The 12,694-nt window shown below is 38.5% G+C and overlaps 1 long non-coding RNA gene across 20 annotated transcripts in view; it reads left to right on the top strand.

The window, feature by feature from the left end:
• Positions 1–12,694, top strand: part of LOC147797938 (uncharacterized) — a 101,233-nt gene that overhangs the window by 64,824 nt on the left and 23,715 nt on the right. The window lies entirely within an intron of this gene.

Below are 12,694 nucleotides of genomic sequence, written 5' to 3'. Positions count from 1 at the left end.
GTAGGGTTAGTGAAAATCAACTGATCTTGTTGTCATTTTGTTGAACATATCCACTGAAGAATGTTTCATTCTGATATTCCCACATTTAAGAGAACTATACACAAATGAAGGCGAAAGCTTGGGTCAGTCATTATGTTTGCTAGTAATCTTCTCCCTCTTGTACTTTTGTTAGTCAATCTGTTTTAGTAGTTAGTTTGACCTGTGTATGACGATAGTCTTCAAATGGTCGAAAGGTTTACCTTGGTTAATTATGATGGGTACCATCTCTTCAATTATTCTTATTTATTTGACCACCACAAGAACAAACAAAGCAAAATTAAACAAAAATTATGTAAAAACAACAAAAGCACAAATACAAGTAAATATAAGCAGTAGATCGGATCAGGGATAAAAATCTGAATCATAACGAGACAAATGTTGCAGTGACCGTTTGTCTTGTGGTGGCAGCAAAAGGTTTTGTTGAAAGGTTGTTTACTTCGCATGGTTTTTCTGTACCATCTGGTGTACCTCAAGGAAGTGTCTTGAGCCCAATCCAGTTCTTATGTATACCAACGACTTTCCTTATCACATCGTGTCAGCTGGCACTTTATTTGGTAACAATGCTCTTGTGTATAGGCCAGTATAATGTCAGTCTGGTGACCTTCAAGATATTCATGGCTTCAAAAGATGTTGTCATGCTAATAAAATGCATCTCAATACATTACTAAGGAAACCAAAGTTTTGCTTATACTAGGATGGTCAAAGAAAATAGTGGACCTGAATTGTACCTTAGTTAACATGCAGTTTGAAGCTGATGAGTACAAAATTTCTTGGGAAAACCTTGTTATGTCACTACCAAATCAAACAGACTTATTATGTCTGCTTTCATCTTGCAAGTTTCTAGTGTTGACTATTCTGGAATACAAGTAGCCTATCTGGTACCTACACAACAGAAACCTTATATATTGACAAATTAGAATAAAATTCAATGTTGAGCAACCAGGATAATTCTCTAGTGAAGAAGATTTAAAATGGATTACACGAATTGGTTGCATATGTACATTGAATTTGTCTTTACGTGAATCTAAAAGCATCCATCTTTTGCTTACATTTGTTGTTAGAGGTCTTCATAGAGCTTTTGACCGTGAGATAGTCTTAGTGAACAGGTGGTATATTGAAACGATCAGGCTGGACAAACCTTAGGGCACGAATTCAAAAACTTCATCATTTTGCCAATTACATGCTCTTGAGATGAACTACATGTACCTGAACGTTTGAGAACTGAAGTGGTTTAAATAACCCTTCCACACCGGATCAACTAACCAAGTACCCACTTGAATTTGAAAGTATATGAAACTTGACAGAGTACTGATTGAATTTGCAGTGGAGTACCCTTGTAATAAGGTCGTTGGGACTGGCAAGTTGTGGGAGGGTCACTGTGTTGTTTGGTGCAAGGAAGCACAAAATGGGGGCTTTTGAATACCTAGGATTTGCCATGTGGGCCAGATGTGTCAATGGTTTTGCTTTTGTCGGTATTCAAGTGTATTTTGTTATTTCGTGGTGTCTTTCTGTTTTTTTGGTTTTTACACAATAAATTTCTTTTATTGTTTTGGGGGTACTTATTGTTTAATTGATTGATTTGTTTCTGTAATTAATTTTTTTTGGTTATTTTAATGTATTTGTATGTCATATTTATATTATTTTGCCAACTGTATATATTTTTTCTGTTCGATTTATTTATTTGCCATTTCTTGAATCTTGTGCTGTTACTTTATTGTGTATGTGTGTGCACGTTTATGTAAAACCTGGAGCTTCAGAAATGAAGTCTTACGGGTGACAGTTATTGGAGTAAGTGTGCCTCTCCGGGCATTTGTAAGTTTGTGTTTGTGATTTCAGTGTATTTTGTGTTATATGTTTTTGTTTAATGTTGCTGTATTCTTTATCTTGGAAAATGCCGAATAAATGAAATTGTTTCCCTCATTGTACACACGTTACTTGGTCTCTTTACGACGAAGAGTTTTTATCTCCGAGGTTAAGTAGGTTGACAAATGGTCCGAATGGGCGAGCTTGGGGTGACTCGACAAGGATGCAAATTTCACTATCCCGTGGAGAACATTTTATTTTTTATATTTGGAAACATTAAGCAAAAAGGTTTCATATTGTTTTGGTTTTGCATGCTACACACGTCAAATACACGCCACGTTGTCTCCATATCCGATATTAAATTGTCAAGAGATGGGCTGATCCCGGAGTCTTTGGAAAGGTTATATGTTTATCATCCAAATAGAAAATTTCATGCCATTTTGTAACAGAACAGACATGGGGGGTCAGAGTTTTCCTTAGAAATGCTCCCTATTTCGTTCGTTTTCGCTTTGTACACACGGTAGTCGGTCTGCGTCTGCCGCTACATGTCTCCATAGCCGAGTTTACAGTAAATATTCTGAAACGGTCAAAATGGGCTGACCTTGATATCTTCAGAGACGGTAAATATTTCTCTGTCCATTGAGATAATTTTCCTGTCCATATTTAAGCTGAAGCTTTGGAAATACCTGCGAAAGAAGGCTAGAGTTGTCCCACTGCTCTTTGTTCTCACTTCACAGAGACACTTCAGCGCACAGTGTGATTGCAATATTTTAGCCAAAAAAGTTTCAGATTGCTTGACATGTGGTAGACATGATGACAATCAAAGGGCACATGTTCCTCTATCCATTGACGTAAGTTCCATATTCATAATATGCTGAACAAGGCAAGAGTTCTTGGCTGAGCTAGTGCTTCCTGTGTTTTTGCGATTTGTCCTTTGTTCACACATTACTGGTCTTCCCAGCAGCAAATCCAGCTTTGGCCGGGGGGGGTCCAAACTGAATACAGTTTCGGGCTTATTCAGCATGATTTTGGGGAAGAAGAACTTTCAGAAGCGTGACGGTCGTGACATCCTTGTTTTTATGTCTTGGTATTGTTTTCTTAGGGTATTGGTGCTGATATACCCATTACTCCCTTTCTCACACACCTACAAAGTATTTTTAGTGAACAAAGTTGTGGCAGGGGCATCCCCCCACCCTTGCGTCCAGTGGCTGGACCATTGCATCTTCTTGGCTCCATTATATTCGAGCATAAAAGTGCAGAAATTTGTCCAAATGTGACATTCATGGCGGCATCTGAAATAGTACATATTCCTCTGTCCATAAGTCGAAGTTTCAGATCCAAATTTGTTATTATCAGGGAAATACCCATCGAAAAAGGCAAGAGTTCATGTCTCACTGCTTGTTATTTTTGTGCAATTGTCCCTTTGTGCACACTCTACTGATCCTCTTCCTGCGCACATGGCTCAATATTTGCGCATTAGGGTCCTGATGCTTGCTACTTTTGTTCAATTTCCCTTTGCCACATTTTGCCGGTCCTTGATCTTCCCCAGTGAAGATGGCTCCCTATACCCGGGTATTACAGGTCTAAAAGTGCTTCAAAGCTAACAGTTTTGGCGACATATGAAAGGGCACACTTTCCTTCATCAGATAACATAGGTTTTATATTTCTAGTTATTGGGGAAATACACGAAAAAAGAAGACAAGGGATCTGTAACTGCTTGCCAGATTCGTGACTTTTCCCCTTTCTCCACACTTTAGCAGTCCTCTTCCCGCACAAAGATGGTTCTATGCATTCGAACTTAACAGGTGTGAAGATTGTCCAAATCTAGCAATCCTACCACTATCCGAAAGGGCGTATGTTCTAATAATTGATACGTTTCATATCCATCCTTGATGTGTTTAGGGAAATATGGGAGAAAGAGGACGAATTATTCTCAGACTGGTTGCTGTTTTTTGTGAATTTCTGCATTCGTCCTCACATTACCATTCCTCATCCCGCGCAAGTACAGCTCCATATGTTCGACCAAAGAACGTCTAAAAATTGTCTTAATCTGGCAATCCCAGTACCGTGTAAAAGAGCACGTTTCATGTCCATGTTAGGAAAATGTTGGCAAAAAAGGCAAACCTTGTCCTCCTGCTTGTAACTTTTGTTCAATTCTCTTTTCTAGTACTGCCTGACAGAGAATAAGTTCCACTCTCTATTGAAGAAATTTTGATTATCCTGCTGTTCTAGATAGGGAAATGTTAGCAAAGGTAGGCAAGAGTTTTTGTCCCACTACTTTTTACTTTACCGTTCGTGTTTCCATGCATAAATGGCTCAATATGTTTCAGTATAAGGTTTAAAAATTGTCCAAATATGGCGTTCTCGACAGCTACTGAAAGGGCACTTGTTCTCCATTCGTTGACGTTTTTAAAGTTTCAGGAAAATGAAATGAAGTTAGGAAAAAGTTTACATTCCACTGCTTGTTTTTTGTTGTTCACCTCTTTTGGTTCAATTTGTTCCATTGTTCCATTATTTAGGACTTTTAATTTTAGGTCATTTAATTATTTAGGTATTTATTCATTTTGCTGCTCTACCCTTATATCCTCAACTTCGTACATATTCCACTCATCTTATTTGCTGCATTGAAATCCTTCTCAATTGCACATATTTAAAGCTCCTAACATCTAACTATTTCAAGATCTAAAATAGTAAGTAGTCCAAGTTTCAAATCTTGCAGTTATTTCTGAATTTGGTGATTTAGGTTTTTCGATATTTTGTCAATTTGCTATATGACCCTTTAATTCTGAAACTCAAACTGTGCTGATATTTAGAAATCTGGCTATTTAGTAAGACTTTTATTAAGTCGCCTTATCCTAACTTTTAAAATTCGTACATATTTGACCCTACCACATTTTCTTTATTCTAATGTTTTCTCGTCTGAATTGCAACATATAACTTAAGCTCGAAAATTAAAAAAAAAATTCAAGAGATCAATTCCTGAATAGTCCAAGACTGAAATTGTGCAGGTTTTTGGACGTTTAGCTATTTACTATAGAGTTTTTTTGAAGCCCTACCCTCAACTTTGGGAATTTGCACATATTATTTTGACCCTACCACATTTGGTGCATTACGAGGCTTTCCCCAATGAATTCCAACATAACTGAAGCTCCAAAATTCGAAATTTTTCAAGACAGAAATTCCGCAAATGTCCAAGACTAGAATCGTGCAGGATTTAGAAATTTGGCGATTTAGTTAGACAGATATTGAGTCTTTTTGTAGTCCTACCCTTCACTTTAAAAAGAAAATCGTACATGTTTCATATGTACGATTTCATATCTCAATTGCTGCATAGCAACATTTCCTAAGAATTCCAACATAACTGCAGCTCCCAAAATATCTAAATATCTAAAACTTAAATCGCACAAGTATTTTGAAATATGGTGATTTAGTTAGACAGATATGGAGTCTTTTTTAGCCCTACCCTTAACTTTAAAAAAATCGTACATATTCCTCCCTTTCTCATTTGCTGCAATACGATGTATTCCACTATGAATTCAAACATAACTGAAGCTCCACAAATCTAAAGTTTTCAAGAAATCAGTTCCTCAGTAGTCCAAGACACAAATTGTGGGGGTATTAGAAAATTTCGCGATTTAGTTATACAGATATGGAGTCCTTTTATAGCCCTAGCTTGAAAACAAAGTTGCACATATTTCCCTCTGGCCCATTTGCTGCATTTTGATATATTCCCCTAAGAATTTCAACATAACTGAAGCTCAACAAATTTAAATTTTTCCAAGAAGTCAATTCGTCAATAGTCCAAGACTCAAATCGTGCAGGTACTTAGAAATTGTGCGATTGAGTTAGAACGATACGGTGTCTTTTTGATGCCCTACCCTTAACTTAAACATTATGGAGTCCAAAATTTATAAGGATGAGAAATAAGATACCTGCAAGACTCTACAGATTACCATCAATATGGGGACAAAAGGCAGCATGAGAATGTATAAACATACATCTCACTCATAGATCATCGTCAATACTTGGACTGCATAGATTACCGTTATTATATGATCTCTAGTGTATTAGCTAGATTAGATTAGGCGTACTATCAATATGAAGATACCTTCATAATTCCATAGATTGCCGTCAATATGAGGACATCAGTGTATCAGCATGAGAATGTACATACATAAATTAGTCCATAAATTATATGTGCATCAGTCAATAGACTACCGTCAATATGGGGACTAGACAGATTACCCTCAGTATGGGGTCCCAAATTCATGAGAATGAATATACGTGCATCAGTCAATAGACTACCGTCAATATGGGTACAACAGAGTACCAACATGAGAATGTAGATACATACATAACTCCATAGATCACCGTCAATATACGGACTCCATAGTTTGCCGTCTTTATGGTGCTCAGTCATGCATGACAGGAGGGATATCCACCAAGGTATCGTTTAATAGAAAGAATACTGCTTCTACTATTCGGAGATCCTTTTACATTATAATAATATCTCATGGTATGGGCATATTAACCCCTTTCCTCAGGGTGAAGTTTTTTTCTGGGACACCGTGTAGATACATATATTACTCCATACATTACCGTCATTATGGGGACAACAGAGTATCAGCATGAGAGAGTAGATACAAACATCACTCGATAGATTACCGTCAATGTGGGGACATCATTGTATCACCATGAGAAGGTAGAATACATACATCACTCCATATATTACCGTCAATATGGGGACTCCACAGATTGCCGTCATTATACGGACTCCAGTGTACTATAGTCATGTAAAAGTAGATCCATATACATCACTCCATATATTACCGTCAATATGGAAATTCCACAGATTACCGTCATTATACGGACTCCAGTGTAAATGTAAATGTAGATACATACATCACTCCATATATTACCGTCAATATGGGGACTCCACAGATTGCCGTCATTATACGGACTCCAGTGTACTATAGTCATGTAAACGAGATCCACATACATCACTCCATATGTTACCATCAAAATGGGGACTCCACAGATTACCGTCATTATAGGGACTCCAGTCTATAAGCAAGGGAGTATAGATACAAACATTGCTCCGTAGATTACCGTCATTATATGGGGTCCAAATTTATAAAGATGAGAATGAAGATACCTGCATCACTCCATAGATAACCATTATTATATGGACTCCAGTTTACAGCGAGGAAGTATAGATACATACATTACTCCGAAAATTAACGTCATATGGGTCCCAAATTTATCAGGATGTTCATAAAGATACCTGCATCACGACAAAGAATACTGTCATTATGGGGTCCTAAATTTTTAAAGATGAGAATGAAGATAATTGCATCACTCCATAGTTTACTGTCAACATGGTGACTCCATAGATTTCCCTCACTACAGGGACTCCAGTGTGTTAGAATGTTATTCTAAATAAATGCATCACTCCGTAGATTACTGTCATTATAGGGACTCCTGTTCATTTGCAAGGCAATATAGATACCCTGTACATGGGTTGTTATATACATTACCCTTATATTTTTGCGTAAGTCTGACTTTGCGGTGTACCGGGTCCTGTAATCGCACAGACATTGCTTCATGTATTCGAGCATAAAAGGCCTTTTAATCACCAAAATCTGGCAATCTTTGTGTCACCTCAAAGGGCACATCTTCCTCTATAGATTAATATAAGTTTTATATCAGGATTTACAGTAGTTAGGGATATATCTGCAAAAGGAAGTGCAACATAACTGCAGCTCCCAAAATATCTAAATATCTAAAACTTAAATCGCACAAGTATTTTGAAATATGGTGATTTAGTTAGACAGATATGGAGTCTTTTTTAGCCCTACCCTTAACTTTAAAAAAATCGTACATATTCCTCCCTTTCTCATTTGCTGCAATACGATGTATTCCACTATGAATTCAAACATAACTGAAGCTCCACAAATCTAAAGTTTTCAAGAAATCAGTTCCTCAGTAGTCCAAGACACAAATTGTGGGGGTATTAGAAAATTTCGCGATTTAGTTATACAGATATGGAGTCCTTTTATAGCCCTAGCTTGAAAACAAAGTTGCACATATTTCCCTCTGGCCCATTTGCTGCATCAAATGCTGCATCAAATGTGTACCGGGTCCTGTAATCGCACAGACATTGCTTCATGTATTCGAGCATAAAAGGCCTTTTAATCACCAAAATCTGGCAATCTTTGTGTCACCTCAAAGGGCACATCTTCCTCTATAGATTAATATAAGTTTTATATCAGGATTTACAGTAGTTAGGGATATATCTGCAAAAGGAAGTGCGAGTTATTTCTGACTGCTTTATATTTTTGCGAAATTCAGACTTTGCGCTGCGCCGGGTGCTGTTCTCGCCCAGAGAATGCTTCATATTTCCCAGCATTAAATATCTTCAAATTACCTACATCTTGAATTCTTGATGTCATCTGAAAGGCCACATGTTCCTCTATCCATTGATATAAGTTTCATGTCCATTTTTGCAGTAGTTAGGGAAATATCTGCTAAACGAAATGCAAGTTTGTGTCAAACTGCCTGATATTTTTGCGGAATTCTGCTTTCGTCTGCGCTATACCGGTCCTTATCCTGCCCAGAGAATGCTTCATATAATCGAGCATAAAAGGTCTGAGAATTATCTAAATCTGGCACTCTCGGTGTCATCGAAAAGGCCATATGTTCTTCTATCCATTCATATAAATTTCATATCCATATTTGCAGTAGTTAGGGAAATAACTGCCAAAGGAAGTGCGATTTCTTTTCCAACTGCCTCCTTTTTTGGCGGAATTCTGGCTTCCCACTGCACTATACTGGTCCTTATCCTGCGCAGAGAATGCTTGACATAATCGAGCCTAAAAGGTCTGAGAAGTATCTAATTCTGGCAATCTTTGTGCCATCTGAAAGGCCACATGTTTCCCTGTCCATTCATATGAGTTTCATATCCATATTTGCAGTAGTTAGGGAAATAGCTGCCAAACTAAAGGCGAGTTCTTTTCCAACTGCCTCCTTTTTGTTGCGGAATTCTGGCTTCGTCTGCACTATACTGGTCCTTATCCCACGCAGAGACTGCTCCATATAATCGAGCATAAAAGGTCTGAGAATTATCTAAATCTGGCAATCTTGGTGTCATCTGAAAGGCCACATGTTCCCCTATCCATTCATATAAGTTTCATATCCATATTTGCAATAGTTGGTAAATGGCTGCAAAAGGAAGTGCGAGTTCTTTTCCAACTGCCTCCTTTTTTTTGCGGAATTCTGGCTTCGTCTGCGCTACACTAGTCCTTATCCCACGCAGAATAAGCTTCATATAATCGAGCATAAAAGGTCTGAGAATTATCTAAATCTGGCAATCTTGGTGTCATCTGAAAGGCCACATGTTCCCCTATCCATTCATATAAGTTTCATATCCATATTTGCAGTAGTTAGGGAAATAGCTGCCAAACTAAAGGCGAGTTCTTTTCCAACTGTGTCCTCTTTTTTGCGGAATTCTGGCTTCGTCTGCGCTATACTGGTCCTTATCCCGCGCAGAGAATGCTTCCTATCATCGCGCATAAAAGGTCTGAGAATTATCTAAATCTGGCAATCTTGGTGTCATCTGAAAGGCCACATGTTCCCCTATTCATTCATATAAGTTTCATATTCATATTTGCAGTAGTTGGCAAATAGCTGCAAAAGGAAGTGCGAGTTCTTTTCCAACTGCCCACTTTTTTTGGCGGAATTCTGGCTTCCCCTGTACTATACTGGTCCTTATCCCGCGCAGAGATTGCTTAATATAATCGAGCCTAAAAGGTCTGAGAAGTATCTAATTCTGGCAATCGTTGTGTCATCTGAAAGGCCACATGTTTCCCTGTCCATTCATATGAGTTTCATATCCATATTTGCAGTAGGTAGGGAAATAGCTGCCAAACTAAGTTCGAGTTGTTTTCCAACTGTCTCCTCCTTTTTGCGGAATTCTGGCTTCGTCTGCGCTATACTGGTCCTTATCCCGCGCAGAGAATGCTTCATATAATCGAGCATAAAAGGTCTGAGAATTATCTAAATCTGGCAATCTTGGTGTCATCTGAAAGGCCACATGTTCCCCTATCCATTCATATAAGTTTCATATCCATATTTGCAATAGTTGGTAAATGGCTGCAAAAGGAAGTGCGAGTTCTTGTCCAACTGCCTCCTTTTTTTTTGCTGAATTCTGGCTTCGTCTGCGCTACACTAGTCCTTATCCCACGCAGAATATGCTTCATATAATCGAGCATAAAAGGTCTGAGAATTATCTAAATCTGGTAATCTTGCTGTCATCTGAAAGGGCACATATTCCTCTATCCATTCATATAAGTTTCATATCCATATTTGCAGTAGTTGGCAAATAGTTGCCAAAGGAAGTGCGATTTCTTTTCCAACTGCCTCCTTTTTTTGCGGAAATCTGGCTTCGTCTGCAATATACCGGTCCTCAACCTGCTCAGAGAATGTTTCATACAATCGAGCATAAAAGGTCTGAGAATTATTTAAATCTGGCAATCTTGGTGTCATCTGAAAGGACACATGTTCCTCTATCCATTCATATAAGTTTCATATCCATATTTGCAATAGTTGGCAAATAGCTGCAAAAGGAAGTGCGAGTTCTTTTCCAACTGCCCATTTTTTTTGGCGGAATTCTGGCTTCCCCTGTACTATACCGGTCCTTATCCTGCGCAGAGAATGCTTCACATAATCGAGCATAAAAGGTCTGAGAAGTATCTAAATCTGGCAATCTTGGTGTCATCTGAAAGGCCACATGTTTCCCTGTCCATTCATATGAGTTTCATATCCATATTTGCAGTAGTTGGCAAAAAGCTGCCAAAGGAAGTGCGAGTTCTTTTCCAACTGCCTCCTTTTTTTGCGGAATTCTGGCTTCGTCTGCAATATACCGGTCCTCATCCTGCTCAGAGAATGTTTCATACAATCGAGCATAAAAGGTCTGAGAATTATTTAAATCTGGCAATCTTGGTGTCATCTGAACGGCCATATGTTCCTCGGTCCATTTATATAAGTTTCATATCCATATTTGCAGTAGTAAGGGAAATAGCTGCCAAAGGAAGTGTGAGTTCTTTTCCAACTGCCTCCTTTTTTGGCGAAATTCTGGCTTCCCCTGCACTATACTGGTCCTTATCCTGCGCAGAGAATGCTTGACATAATCGAGCATAAAAGGTCTGAGAATTATCCTAATCTGGCAATCTTGGTATCATCTGAAAGGCCACATGTTCCTTTATCCATACATATAAGTTTCATATCCATATTTGCAGTAGTTAGGGAAATATATTCCAAAGGAAATGCAAGTTCGTGTCCAATTGCCTGATATTTTTCCGGAATTCTGCCTGTGTCTGCGATATACTGGTCCTTATCCCAAGCAGAGACCTCTTCACATAATCGAGCATAAAAGGTCTGAGATTTATCTAAATCTGGCAATCATGGTGTCATCTGAAGGGCTACATGTTTCCCTGTCCATTAATATGAGTTTCATTTCCATATTTGCAATAGTTGGCAAATAGATGCAAAAGGAAGTGCGGGTTCTTTTCCAACTGCCTCTTTTTTTTGCGGACTTCTGGCTTCGTCTGCGCTATACTGGTCCTTATCCCACGCAGAGAATGCTTCATATAATCGAGCCTAAAAGGTCTGAGAATTATCTAAATGTGGCAATCGTGGTGTCATCTGAAAGGCCACATATTCCTCTATCCATTCATATAAGTTTCATATCCATATTTGCAGTAGTTAGGGAAATAGCTGCCAAACTAAAGGTGAGTTCTTTTCCAACTGTGTCCTCTTTTTTGCGGAATTCTGGCTTCGTCTGCGCTATACTGGTCCTTATCCCGCGCAGAGAATGCTTCCTATACTTGCGCATAAAAGGTCTGAGAATTACCTAAATCTGGCAATCTTGGTGTCATCTGAAAGGACACATGTTCCTCTATCCATTCATATAAGTTTCATATCCATATTTGCAATAGTTGGCAAAAAGCTGCCAAAGGAAGTGCGAGTTCTTTTCCAACTGCCTCCTTTTTTTTGCGGAATTCTGGCTTCGTCTGCGCTATACTGGTCCTTATCCCACGCAGAGAATGCTTCATATAATCGAGCATAAAAGGTCTGAGAATTATCTAAATCTGGCAATCTTGGTGTCATCTGAAAGGCCACATGTTCCCCTATCCATTCATATACGTTTCATATCCATATTTGCAGTAGTTGGCAAATAGTTGCCAAAGGAAGTGCGAGTTCTTTTCCAACTGCTTCCTTTTTTTGCGGAATTCTGGCTGCGTCATCAATATACCGGTCCTCATCCTGCTCAGAGAATGCTTCATATAATCGAGCATAAAAGGTCTGAGAATTATCTAAATCTGGCAATCTTGGTGTCATCTGAAAGGCGATATGTTCCTCTGTCCATTCATATAAGTTTCATATCCATATTTGCAGTAGTAAGGGAAATAGCTGCCAAAGGAAGTGCGAGTTCTTTTCCAACTGCCTCCTTTTTTGGCGGAATTCTGGCTTCCCCTGCACTATACTGGTCCTTATCCTGCGCAGAGAATGCTTGACATAATCGAGCCTAAAAGGTCTGAGAAGTATCTAATTCTGGCAATCTTTGTGTCATCTGAAAGGCCACATTTTCTCCTATCCATTCATATAAGTTTCATATCCATATTTGCAGTAGTTAGGGAAATATCTTCCAAAGGAAATGCAAGTTCGTGTCCAATTGCCTGATATTTTTGCGGAATTCTGCCTTCGTCTGCGATATAGCGGTCCTTATCCCAAGCAGAGAATGCTTCATAAAATCGAGCATAAAAGGTCTGAGAATTATCTAAATCTGGCAATC

The sequence above is a fragment of the Acanthaster planci genome, linkage group LG10 (genome assembly GCF_054643075.1).
Source record: "Acanthaster planci isolate LZ-2023a linkage group LG10, COTS_SCS, whole genome shotgun sequence".
In the NCBI taxonomy this organism is placed as follows: domain Eukaryota; kingdom Metazoa; phylum Echinodermata; class Asteroidea; order Valvatida; family Acanthasteridae; genus Acanthaster; species Acanthaster planci.
This window is presented reverse-complemented; position numbering and strand designations above follow the sequence as displayed.